Raw genomic sequence first — 10,546 nt, forward strand, 5'->3', positions numbered from 1 at the left:
TGGCAGGTGTCATTCCCAGAATGCAGGGGGAAGGGCACCTACAGGACAAGTTCTCATACAGACTATCATTAATTGTAGAATATAAATTACATATAGGATATGTGTAAGCTCAATTTTCTTTTCCAATATATTTTATTACAGCTTATTAACTGAGCATATGTCACTTATACCTGACTAACCAACACAATAGGGAAAGAGGATTAAGGAACACAATAACAAAACCATAAGGATATCAGTTCTGAGGAACGATTCTCCTGGAGTAATCAGCAGGATTTCTTCTGCTGGAACCTGGAGTAACCAGAACCCGGAACCTCAGCAGGAGCCGGAGCCCCAAAGCCTTCCCTCCAGGGGTTCTCTCTAGGAGCATCTCGATGATCAGCCAAAACTATGTGAAGTCTCCAAAAAGCCTCACCTCCACTTCTGGGCTCTTTTATATATCTTCTCCAAGAGTCTGTTCACGAGATCTTTTCAGCTGGCAACAATCAAGCTCCTGCATGAGGTGGTTTGTCTTCTAATGGATTAACCTCACCTGTTCTCTCACAAGACCATTCTGATCCTGCACTTGGGATCCTGAAAAACAGGTTTATCTTTCCTTCAGATATGGCATCAACTTTGCCCCTACAGACAATAGGAAGAAAGTTGTATTTCTTTTTTTTTCTTTTTCTTTTTCTTTTTTCTTTTCTTTTCTTTTTTTTTTTTTGAGACAGGGTCTCTCTGTGTAGCTTTGGCTGTCCTGGACTTGCTTTGTAGACCAGGCTGGCCTCGAACTCACAGCGATCCGCCTGCCTCTGCCTCCCGAGTGCTGGGATTATAGGCGTGTGCCACCACGCCCGGCTAAGGGTGATTTTCTTAATTAGAAATTAGAAAAACATATATCTACCCATCCATATGATGCTATTTATTTATTTATTAGTTTTTCAAGACAGGGTTTCAGTGTGTAACCCTGGCTGTTCCGGACTTGCTTTGTAGAACAGGCTGGTCTGGAACTCAAAAGATCCATCTGCCTCTGCCTGCAGAGTGCTGGGATTAAAGGCATGCACAATCATTCCCGGCTCTAGCTGTTTTGTTTTGATATTTAAATATAAAAATACTACTCTGCTTTGTGTTATAAATGGAGGACCAAGAAATAGAAACCTTTTCTTCCTTTATGGTAGGGTTATCTATCAAGTGATACACTGAGCTGTGTTGGGGGGGGGCACAACTCCCCACCCCCAAGCAAGGGAAGCATGGTACAAGGGACCAACTTCCAAATGCTTCTCATAGAACTTACAACTGGAATAGAAAGTTGGTTTCACCTGAAGAAATAACAGTTCTCCACCAACAGGGGAAATGTCAGTCAAAGCCATTGGACCTGCCCTTTCAATTATCCTGAAGAAAAAAGTCCCCCCTCACTGCAAATACACCAGCTTTGATACAGTGATGTCTAGCGGACATGCATTCCTAATGATAGGGGAAAAAAGGGGGGAGAGGTGGGAACGTAGAGATTAAGAACTTGACCCCTCTCTTCTGACCAATAAAATCAAGATTAACTGGGCATGAAGAATAAAAAGACTGTGATATTCCATCCTTTGAGTTACAATGGGGACAACTGAGAGAGGGAAGAGTTGCGGGAGGGTGAACTAGGAAGGCTCAAGATCACCGGAAGCCCAGTCCACTTAGTTTTTGTATTGGAAGGGCTCATTGAGAAGACTTGTAAAGACCACAGCTTCTGTCACTGAAAAGAGTTCACAACTGGCAGAAAGGGGACAGTCTTCAAAGTAACCCTTCTTTTCCTGGCCAACAGTCTGGGGAATTTGGATGCTGGCATTGCAGTTGGCAACACCAGCAGAAAAGTCATTGATATTGGAGGTTTCATGGAATCCAGTCAGAAACACTGGGCATTGTACATCCCCCCTTCCCCCTTGGGTTCGTAGGGGCCAATATGGTACTAGTGTCACTTGCTTAGTGTCTCAATAGCTTCCTAAACATACTTCAGACCATTCTCTTCGAGCATGGCCTTGGTGCTAAAGTTGGTATGGTAGCCTGTACCATTCCAGTTCGAAGGAATGGGCTTGAGGTCCAAAGTTGCTATCATCCCAAGTCTTCATACACAATGCAAGATGAAGCAGAAGCTGGGCGTGGTGGCACACACCTGTGATGCCAGCACTTGGGAGGCAGAGGCAGGTGGATCTCTGTGATTTCAAGGCCAGCCTGGTCTACAAGGTGAATCCAGGGCTCCAAGAACAGCCAGGGCTACACAGGGAACCCCTGCCTCGTCTAGAAAAGCAAAAGCAAAAACAAACAAACAGACACAAACAAACAAAAGCAAGATGAAGCAAGACACCCAGAGATGATCTCCCATACTGATACCTTCACAGGGTCCTATGTGGAATTCCTACTGGGTGGGTATGACCTCAGTATTCGTCCCCTTTATCTTGACTGCAGCAAACAAGAAGGCCTGGTAGTGAGCCTCCACTCTATCCCTGCTGTAGACCTTCTCTGCTCCCACACCACAGTAATATGGACCTTGGGGCCCAGGGAAACCACTGGAAGGCTAAGCAAAAGGATGTCCATCTGTTCCTGTGAGAGTATATTCCGGTTCTTTCCCGAATCAGGGGGGCTGGTTGTTCACCACGTCCATTATCCATTTACAGACAGGCCCTTAATTGGTCTCTGCAGGCTTCCGGTTATACTTGAAAACTTCACAGAAAACCAGCTTGTTGGGTTCTTTCCGGAAGGGGTCCCAAAACATGGCGACAGGGCTGAGATTCATGTCACTGTAGGGACCTCCACCCATCAAAATGCCACTCAGGTAACACACTTGGGCTCAACAGTCCAGTTACAGGTCTCTCAGCAATAGTTCTTCTCTGGTACCATCAGCACAAGTTATACATGGCTTGGACTTTCTCAGCCCGAGGCAGGGAAATGTACAATGCTTGATGCCTTTGTTCAAGTGGGAACTTGCTGAGGTGGCCATGATGGAAGGTGTCTGAGCAGTGGGATGGTGGGTGGGTGGACAGGCTGCTGGAGCGAGGGGGAGAGGAGATTGGTGTGGTGCTCAGTCGCTCCACTCTACTCCCGTTCTCCGCTCTGCCCTTGATCAATATTTGTTGTCAACTTGACACAACCTAGGTGACTTCCTGGGAAGAACTGCAAAATTTCACAGATCACATTGGCCTATGGACACGGCCATGAGAAGTTGTCGGGACTGACGATTCCCACCGTGGGAATACTACTATCCCTAGGCAGGAGCTCCTGGCCTATGTAAGGAAGCCAGCTGAACATGAGCCAGCAAACAGTAACTCTTCATGGTCTCTCTTCAGTTCCCTCTTCAGCTCCTACTCCGGCTTTCCTCAGTCATATGACTTGAAGTGCAAAATGAAATAAACTCCTCTCAGTTGTATTGGGTAATGATGCTTATCATAGCATAGATCAAATGAGGACATTTTTTTTTTTGCAAATTTAGCACTTCCCCTTTTTTGTTTGTTGACTTTTCATTTTGAATGCTCTATTTTTACTGTACCTCTTTTGTGTTTAGATATGATTAGTTTAAATTTTTTTTAACTTATTTTATTTTGTTTATTTATTTATATGTTTTTGTGGGGGGGGCGGCGAGTATTTTGCCTGCATGTGTGTCTGTGCACCACATTTGTGCAGTGCTAACAGAAGCCAGAAGTGGCAGCTAGCTTCCCTGGGACTGTAGTTACAGACTATTGTGAGCCACCATGTGGGTGCTGAGAATTGAACCTAGGTCCCCTGCAAGAACTATATGTGGCCTTAACTGCTGAGCCATCGCCTAGCCCCTAGGTTTTATCTTTTACATGTGTTGAGATAGCCACATTCTTGCCATTGCACTTTAATTAATTGGCTACAGTGTTCTGCACAGTGATGTGTTGCATGCGTATGTTGCTGAGTGAGGAATATTAAGCTATGAGCACACTTGGCAAATTCTGTGGCTTTATTTCCCTGTCATTAGAATAGAGATTATCACAGGAGGACAAGCGTAGGTATATTAGGGTTTCCCAGTAGACCTAAGTGTTTTTGATATGTTTAGTCCACGATTTTCTTTTCCAAGACAGGGTTACTCAGTGTACCCTTGTTTGTCCTAGACTCACTTTGAAGACCAGGCTGGCCTTGAACTCACAGAGATCCTCCTGTCTCTGCTTCCCAAGTGCTGGGAGTAAAGGTAGGCGCTGGCACGTCCAGCTCTGAAGCTGCTCTTCTTAACAAGTTGTGATAAGTCATGGTCCTCTGCTGTTGTTTCCAACAATGTTTATATCACTTTCATGGGGGAGAGTGCCCATCTCAAGAAATGACTTTGTTCAATCTTTTTTTTCTTTTTAAAGATATCAGTCTCATCTATCCTTAAAAAAAAAGATTTATTTATTTATCTTATGTATATGAGTGCTCTATCTTCATGTACACTGTATGTCAGAAGAGGGCATCAGATTATATTATAGATAGTTGTGAGTCACCATGTGGTTGCTGGGAATTGAACTCAGGACCTTTGGAAGAGCAGACAGTGCTCTTAACCTCTGAGCCATCTTTCCAGGCCCTTATAACCATTTATAATGAGATCTGATGCTCTTTTCTGACCTGCAGGTGTACATATAAGCAGAGCACTGTACACATACATAATAATCAATAAATATATCTTTAAAAAATTTTTTAACCACTCATTTTAACCACTGAGTCATTGCTCCAGACCCTGACTTCGTTCAATCTTAAGAAAGGATTTTCCCAGTCAATTCTTCAAGCCCTATGTCTACCACACAGGCAGTTACTTTCTCCAGTGAAAGCCTGAGGCTTTCAAAGTTGGATCATCTTCCAAATTACTGTTCATTTTGAATCATGACTGCCCTCCCCCAAACTCTGCCCTTTTGAGGCAGAGTCTGACTCAGAAGCTCAGACTTATTTGAAATTCACTATGTAGTCCAGGATGGCCTCAAACAATCCATCTATATATACCTGTTCCATCCTCTCAAATGCTGGGGTAAAAACTGTGAACCAGCACACCTGCCTTGAACCATAAACATTTTTATGGGTTATGGAACAGAAGTCCTTGTCTAGGTTATGGTGCACTCCTGGAATCTGAGCACTTGGGAGGTGGATGCATAAAATCAGGAATTCAAGGTCATCTTCAACTCCATATGAGTTTCAGACCAGCCTGGGTTTCTTGAGACCATGTCTCAAAACAAAGCACTACTGGCTTGGTGGGTATTTGATGGCTAAGCCCGCTGATGACACGGATGTATGGATCCGTGGAACCCATGTAAAGTTGGAGTGAGAGAACTGATGCCAAACATTTTCTTCTCAAAGTCACATATGCACAATGGCACACACATACAAGTATCATATATGTAATAATAACAAATAAAAATTGATGAATAAAAATAAAAATCCCAGGCAAGAGGATTGGGAGTTCAAGGTCACCCTGGGTTACACAACCAGTGTGAGACCAGGCTGGGTTACATGATAGCATGTCTCAACAACAATCAGGAATGAGAATAACTTCAGAAAGAATAAAGATTTTCTTCCTGGATGCTTACAAAAATCTATTTCTCTTTTAAAAAAATTTTAATTAATTAATTAATTAAGTTCTTTTTGAGGCAGGGTTTCTCTGTGTAGGCTTTGCTGTCCTGGACTTTGTAGACAAGAGTGCTGGGATTATAGATGTGCGCCACCACTGCCCAGCCTAATTTTTTAAAAGATTTATTTATTTATTTATACAGTATTCTGCCTGCATGTGTACCTGCAGGCCAGAAGAGGGCAACAGATCTCATTATAAATGGTTATGAGGACCTGGAGAGATGGCTCAGAGGTTAAGAGCACTGTCTGCTCTTCCAAAGGTTCTGAGTTCAATTCCTAGCAACCACATGGTGACTTACAATCATCTTTAATGTGATATGATGTCCTCTTCTGGCCTGCAGGTGTACATGTAAGCAGAGCCCCGTATACATACATAATAATCAATAAATATATCTTTAAAAAAATAAATGGTTATGAGTAAGCTGGGCCTGGTGGCACACATCTTTAATCCTAGCACTTGGGAGGCAGAAGCAGGCAGATCTCCGTGAGTTCAAGGGCAGCCTGGTCTACAAAGAGAGTTTCAGGACAGCCAGGGATAAACAGAGAAACCCTGTCTCGAAAAACCAAAATAAGTAAATAAATAATCAAAATAAAAAAAAAAATAAAGCAAAAGTATTCCTTGGGCCACAGAGGGCAGAGTGAGTGGCTGTTGTGTTAGAAATCATGAAAACAGCTTCAATCTCACTGCACATCTGTCCAGGGCTCTTGTGTAGGCTGTGCATTGCATTGTTACAGAGTAGTGTGCACATTTGGAGCTGCATGGATTGTTACTGCGTGGGGTGGGGTGGGATGTAGTGTTGTTAGGGGTGCTATGTGGTATTGCAGGGTGTTACACAAGGTGTTATAGAGTGATGCTGTGCTGCCTAGTTTTGTGTCAACCTCACATAAGCTAGAGGGTGCCTGTTTCACCGAGACTGAACCAATTACAAGCTGCTCTCCATGAACTTTAGTCTTTGGTTCCATCTACTTCCTGGGACAGTGCTGTTGAAATTGGGCACCACCTGGGTGGTGGTGGTGGTAGTGGTGGTGGTGGTGGTGCTGCTGCTGCTGCTGCTGCACACCTTCAAACCAAGCACTGGGCAGGTAGAAACAGTCATTCTTCTGAGTACTGGGATTAGAGGTGTGATGTGAGAATTGACTCTAAATTTTCCTCTTTCCTGGAACTGAAGAGAATTGGCTTAGGTTTTGGATTAAGGGAAGACTCTGGCTGGTTTGGTATATGTAAGCCTTCTCCTTATGAGCTGTAAGGCTGACCTGAGTGCTGGGGTATAGATACACGACACCACCCTGTATTCTTTGCTAGCTTTTGATTTTTGTTTTGTTTTGTTTTTGTTTTTTTGAGACAGGGTTTCTCTGTGTAGCCTTGGTTGTCCTGGACTCACTTTGTAGACCAGGCTGGCCTTGAACTCACAAGTATCCACCTGCCTCTCTGCCTCTGCCTCCTGAGTGCTGGGATCAAAGGCACGTGCTACTACCGCCCAGCCCTAGCTTTTGATTTAAACTGAGGGCTTTCCTTTCATTTGAATGCTTAGAACTCATGGTGAGGTGCCCAGCTTCTTCCTTCCTTCCTTCCTTTCTTCCCCTCCCTCTCTCCCTCTCTCCCTCCTTTCCTCTTTCTTTCTTTCTTTCTTTCTTTCTTTCTTTCTTTCTTTCTTTCTTTCTTTCTTTCTTTTTAGGAAAGGGTTTCTCTGTGTAACAGGTCTGGATGTCCTAGACTCACATTTTAGACCAGGCTAGCCTTGAACTCAAAGAGATCCACCTGTCTCTTCCTCCTGAGTGCTGTGATTAAAGGCATGTGCCACCACTGCCCAGGGTTCCTATATTTTTTTGGTTGTGAGCCTAGCCTTTAATGGCTGAGCCATCTCTTCATCTCCTCTTCCTTTTCTTCCTTTCCTCCCTTCTTTCTTTATTTTTTATTATTTTTTATTTTTTTAGTTTTTCGAGACAGGGTTTCTCTGTGTAGTCATGGCTGTCCTAGACTCACTTTGTAGACCAAGCTGGCCTCAAAATCACAGTGATACGCCTGCCTCTGCCTCCCCATGCTTGGGGAGTGTTGAGATTAAAGGTGTGCACCACCACACCCAGTCTTTGTTTTTTTGAGACAGCATTTCACTGTGTACCCCTGGAATTTCTGGAACTCATTCTTTTTCTTTCTTTCTTTCTTTCTTTCTTCTTCTTCTTCTTCTTCTTCTTCTTCTTCTTCTTCTTCTTCTTTTTTGTTTTGTTTTGCTTTTTAGGTTTCTTTGAGACAGGGTTTCTCTGTGAAACAGTCCTAGCTGTCCTGGACTTGCTTTTGTAGACCAGGCTGTCCCAGAACTCACAGAATTCCACCTGTCTCTGCCTCCCCATGCTTGGTTTAAAGGCTTGCATTACCACCACTTGGTGCAATGACCAATTTCAACAGTGCTGTCTCAGGAAGGAGATAGTATCAAAGATTAGAGTCCCTTGGGAGCAGCTTGTAGTTGGTTCAGTCTCAGTGAAACAGGCACACTTTGCTTTTGCTGAAAAGCTTTGACTGCCTACTTGGGCAGGTGACTAAACACAGATGACAGATTGTCACCTTTGTCTCTGTTGTCTATCTCCTTTGTTCTCTGAAGGCAGACGAACAGCTCATTGCCTAAAGCCTATAGTCCCCTTGGGTCCCAGGAAGAGTGGACTTCTGCTTCTCACCCAGAGGAGGCAGTTATCTTCCCTCACCCACTGGTGGGCAGTCAGTCACCCATGAGGATGACACCTCACATGGACCAAACTGAGCACTCAGAGCTGGGGATTTAGGTTGGGGTCATAGTGGTGGTGGTGAACATTTGTTTAGCATGTCTGAGGCTCTGGATCATTCCCAGGTGACAAAAAAAAGTTATCATTTTATTTATTTAATTTTATTTTTTATTTTTTATTTTTTTTTGTTTTTTTTTTTTTTTGAGACAGGGTTCCTTTATGTTATCTTGGCCATCCTGGACTCGAACTCACAGCAATCCACCTGCCTCTGCCTCCTGAGTGCTGGGATTAAAGGCATGTGCCACCACACCCAGCTAAGGTTATCACTTTATAAGAAGCAGATTGGTCCCCTTCGGGGATGACAGTGACCAGCAGATTGACAGCTGATGATGGAGGATGGACTATACTCACCAGGATGGCTTCGCTACACATAGCTCTTGCCGTCTCCCTTCTCCTAAGCCTCATTTCAGCACCCTGAAGATAAACTGGGGTTAGAGGTGAATGCTGAGCCTAGGCTGTGGGGGATGATGGAGATGGAGTTTCCCCAAAAAACTCCAGTTAAAGAACACACATCGACTAACTTCTCTTTCTTATATGGATTTGATCTGTGTCACCTCAAAATTATTGTAACATTCCAGAGTGGAGAGAAGGTTCAGTGATTAAGAGCACTTGCTACTCTTACAGATAGATGATCAGAGTTGGTTACCAGAAGACAGGTTGGATGGTTCACATAGCCTGTAACATCACCAAGGGGTCCAGTACCCTCTTCTGGCCTCCTGGGCACTGGCACACATATGACATTCACACACATGCATATAAAAAAATGTGAGGACAGCAAAAACTTCTGTAACATCAAAGAGCACTGATGAGTGGTCTCCGTGAGCATTGTGCTGATAATGTGCTTGGCATCATTGGAGTTAATGCTTAGAGACTCCCTTGATGTAGGATGCTACAAACCTTCAGTTTATAAGCTGGGCAGTGGTGGCTCACGCCTTTAATCCCAGCACTCGGGAGGCAGAGGCAGGTGGATCTCTGTGAGTTGGAGGCCAGCCTGGACTACAAAGTGAGTCTAGGACAGCCAAGGCTACATAGAGAAACCCTGTCTCGAAAAACCAAAAAACCAACCAACCAACCAAACAACCCATCCCAAACCAACCAACCAACCAACAAACAAAAGCAACCTTCAATTTGTAAAAGCAAATAAGCAACACCCCCAAAACCAATAGCATCTGCAGATTGCAATAAAGCTAAAATGCAGTAAAGTAGAGTCTATTGGTATTTATTATCTTTCAGATTTTCTATCTATTCTGCAGTATTCTTTTTTTTTTTTTTTTTTTTTTTTGGTTTTTCGAGACAGGGTCTCTCTGTGTTAGCCTTGGCTGTCCTGGACTCACTTTGTAGACCAGGCTGGCCTCGAACTCACAGCGATCCGCCCGCCTCTGCGTCCCAAGTGCTGGGATTAAAGGCGAGCACCACCACGCCCGGCTATTCTGCAGTATTCTTTTCAGATATGCTCTGACAGAAACAAACAACTTTCCTACTCAATCAGCTTATGAGTTTCCCAAACCTTCAACTGACTTTGCATTAGTCCTCACACACTCAACCTTCATTCTCACAGTAGGCAAAGACTACAAAAACCAAATAAATGAATAAATAAAAATAAAGCTGGGCACAGACACAGTGGCACATGCCTATAACTCCAGCACTCAGGGCGGCAGAGGCAGGCAGAACTCTGTGAGTTTGAGGCCAGCCTGGTCTACAAAGAGAGTCCAGGACAGCCAAGGCTACACAGAGATACCCTGTCTCCCAAAAGCTGGAATTACAGATGTGTGCCACCATACCTGGCTCAATTTTTGAGTTGTGTAAGTCAGCCTGAGCTAGGAGTGGTTGAGGTAAAGTCTGACTATGAAGCCCAGGCTGGTCTGGGGCTTTACCTCCTGCCTCTGTTCCCTGAGTTCTGGGATTGCAGAGGCCTGTATTACCATACCTGTCAAAACTTTTCCTTAAATGTCTGGCTTTTTGCTTCGGCTGTGATGGTCATGGAATATATTTCTGTTTCTGGTCCTCAGTCCAGGCTATTCGAAGTATCTCTGCTTATAATATAGGGCCTTCTTAGCCAGGCGTGGTGGTGCACACCTTTAATCCCAACATTCGGGAGGCAGAGGCAGGCGGATTGCTGTGAGTTCGAGGCCAGCCTGGTCTACAAAGTGAATCCAGGACAGTCAAGGCTACACAGAGAAACCCTGTCTCAAGTGAAAACAAA

General features: G+C 44.2%; 1 long non-coding RNA gene and 1 pseudogene across 2 annotated transcripts; both read right to left on the minus strand.

Annotated features, from left to right (window-relative positions):
• Positions 1 to 536: 536 nt before the first annotated feature.
• LOC311599525 lies at positions 537 to 10,345 on the minus strand. Its single transcript, XR_014779924.1, has 3 exons — positions 10,271 to 10,345; positions 8,695 to 8,757; positions 537 to 570 (listed from the first exon to the last, which is right to left on the minus strand). It is a non-coding gene; the product is annotated as an uncharacterized lncRNA (long non-coding RNA).
• Positions 841 to 3,016, minus strand: LOC311599753 (glutamine synthetase-like; annotated as a pseudogene). The gene is made up of 2 exons: positions 2,293 to 3,016; positions 841 to 2,081 (listed from the first exon to the last, which is right to left on the minus strand). The product of its transcript is annotated as a glutamine synthetase-like (transcript).
• Positions 10,346 to 10,546: the final 201 nt, after the last annotated feature.

Source organism: Acomys minous (assembly GCF_964271855.1).
Source record: "Acomys minous genome assembly, chromosome: 6".
NCBI lineage: Eukaryota > Metazoa > Chordata > Mammalia > Rodentia > Muridae > Acomys > Acomys minous.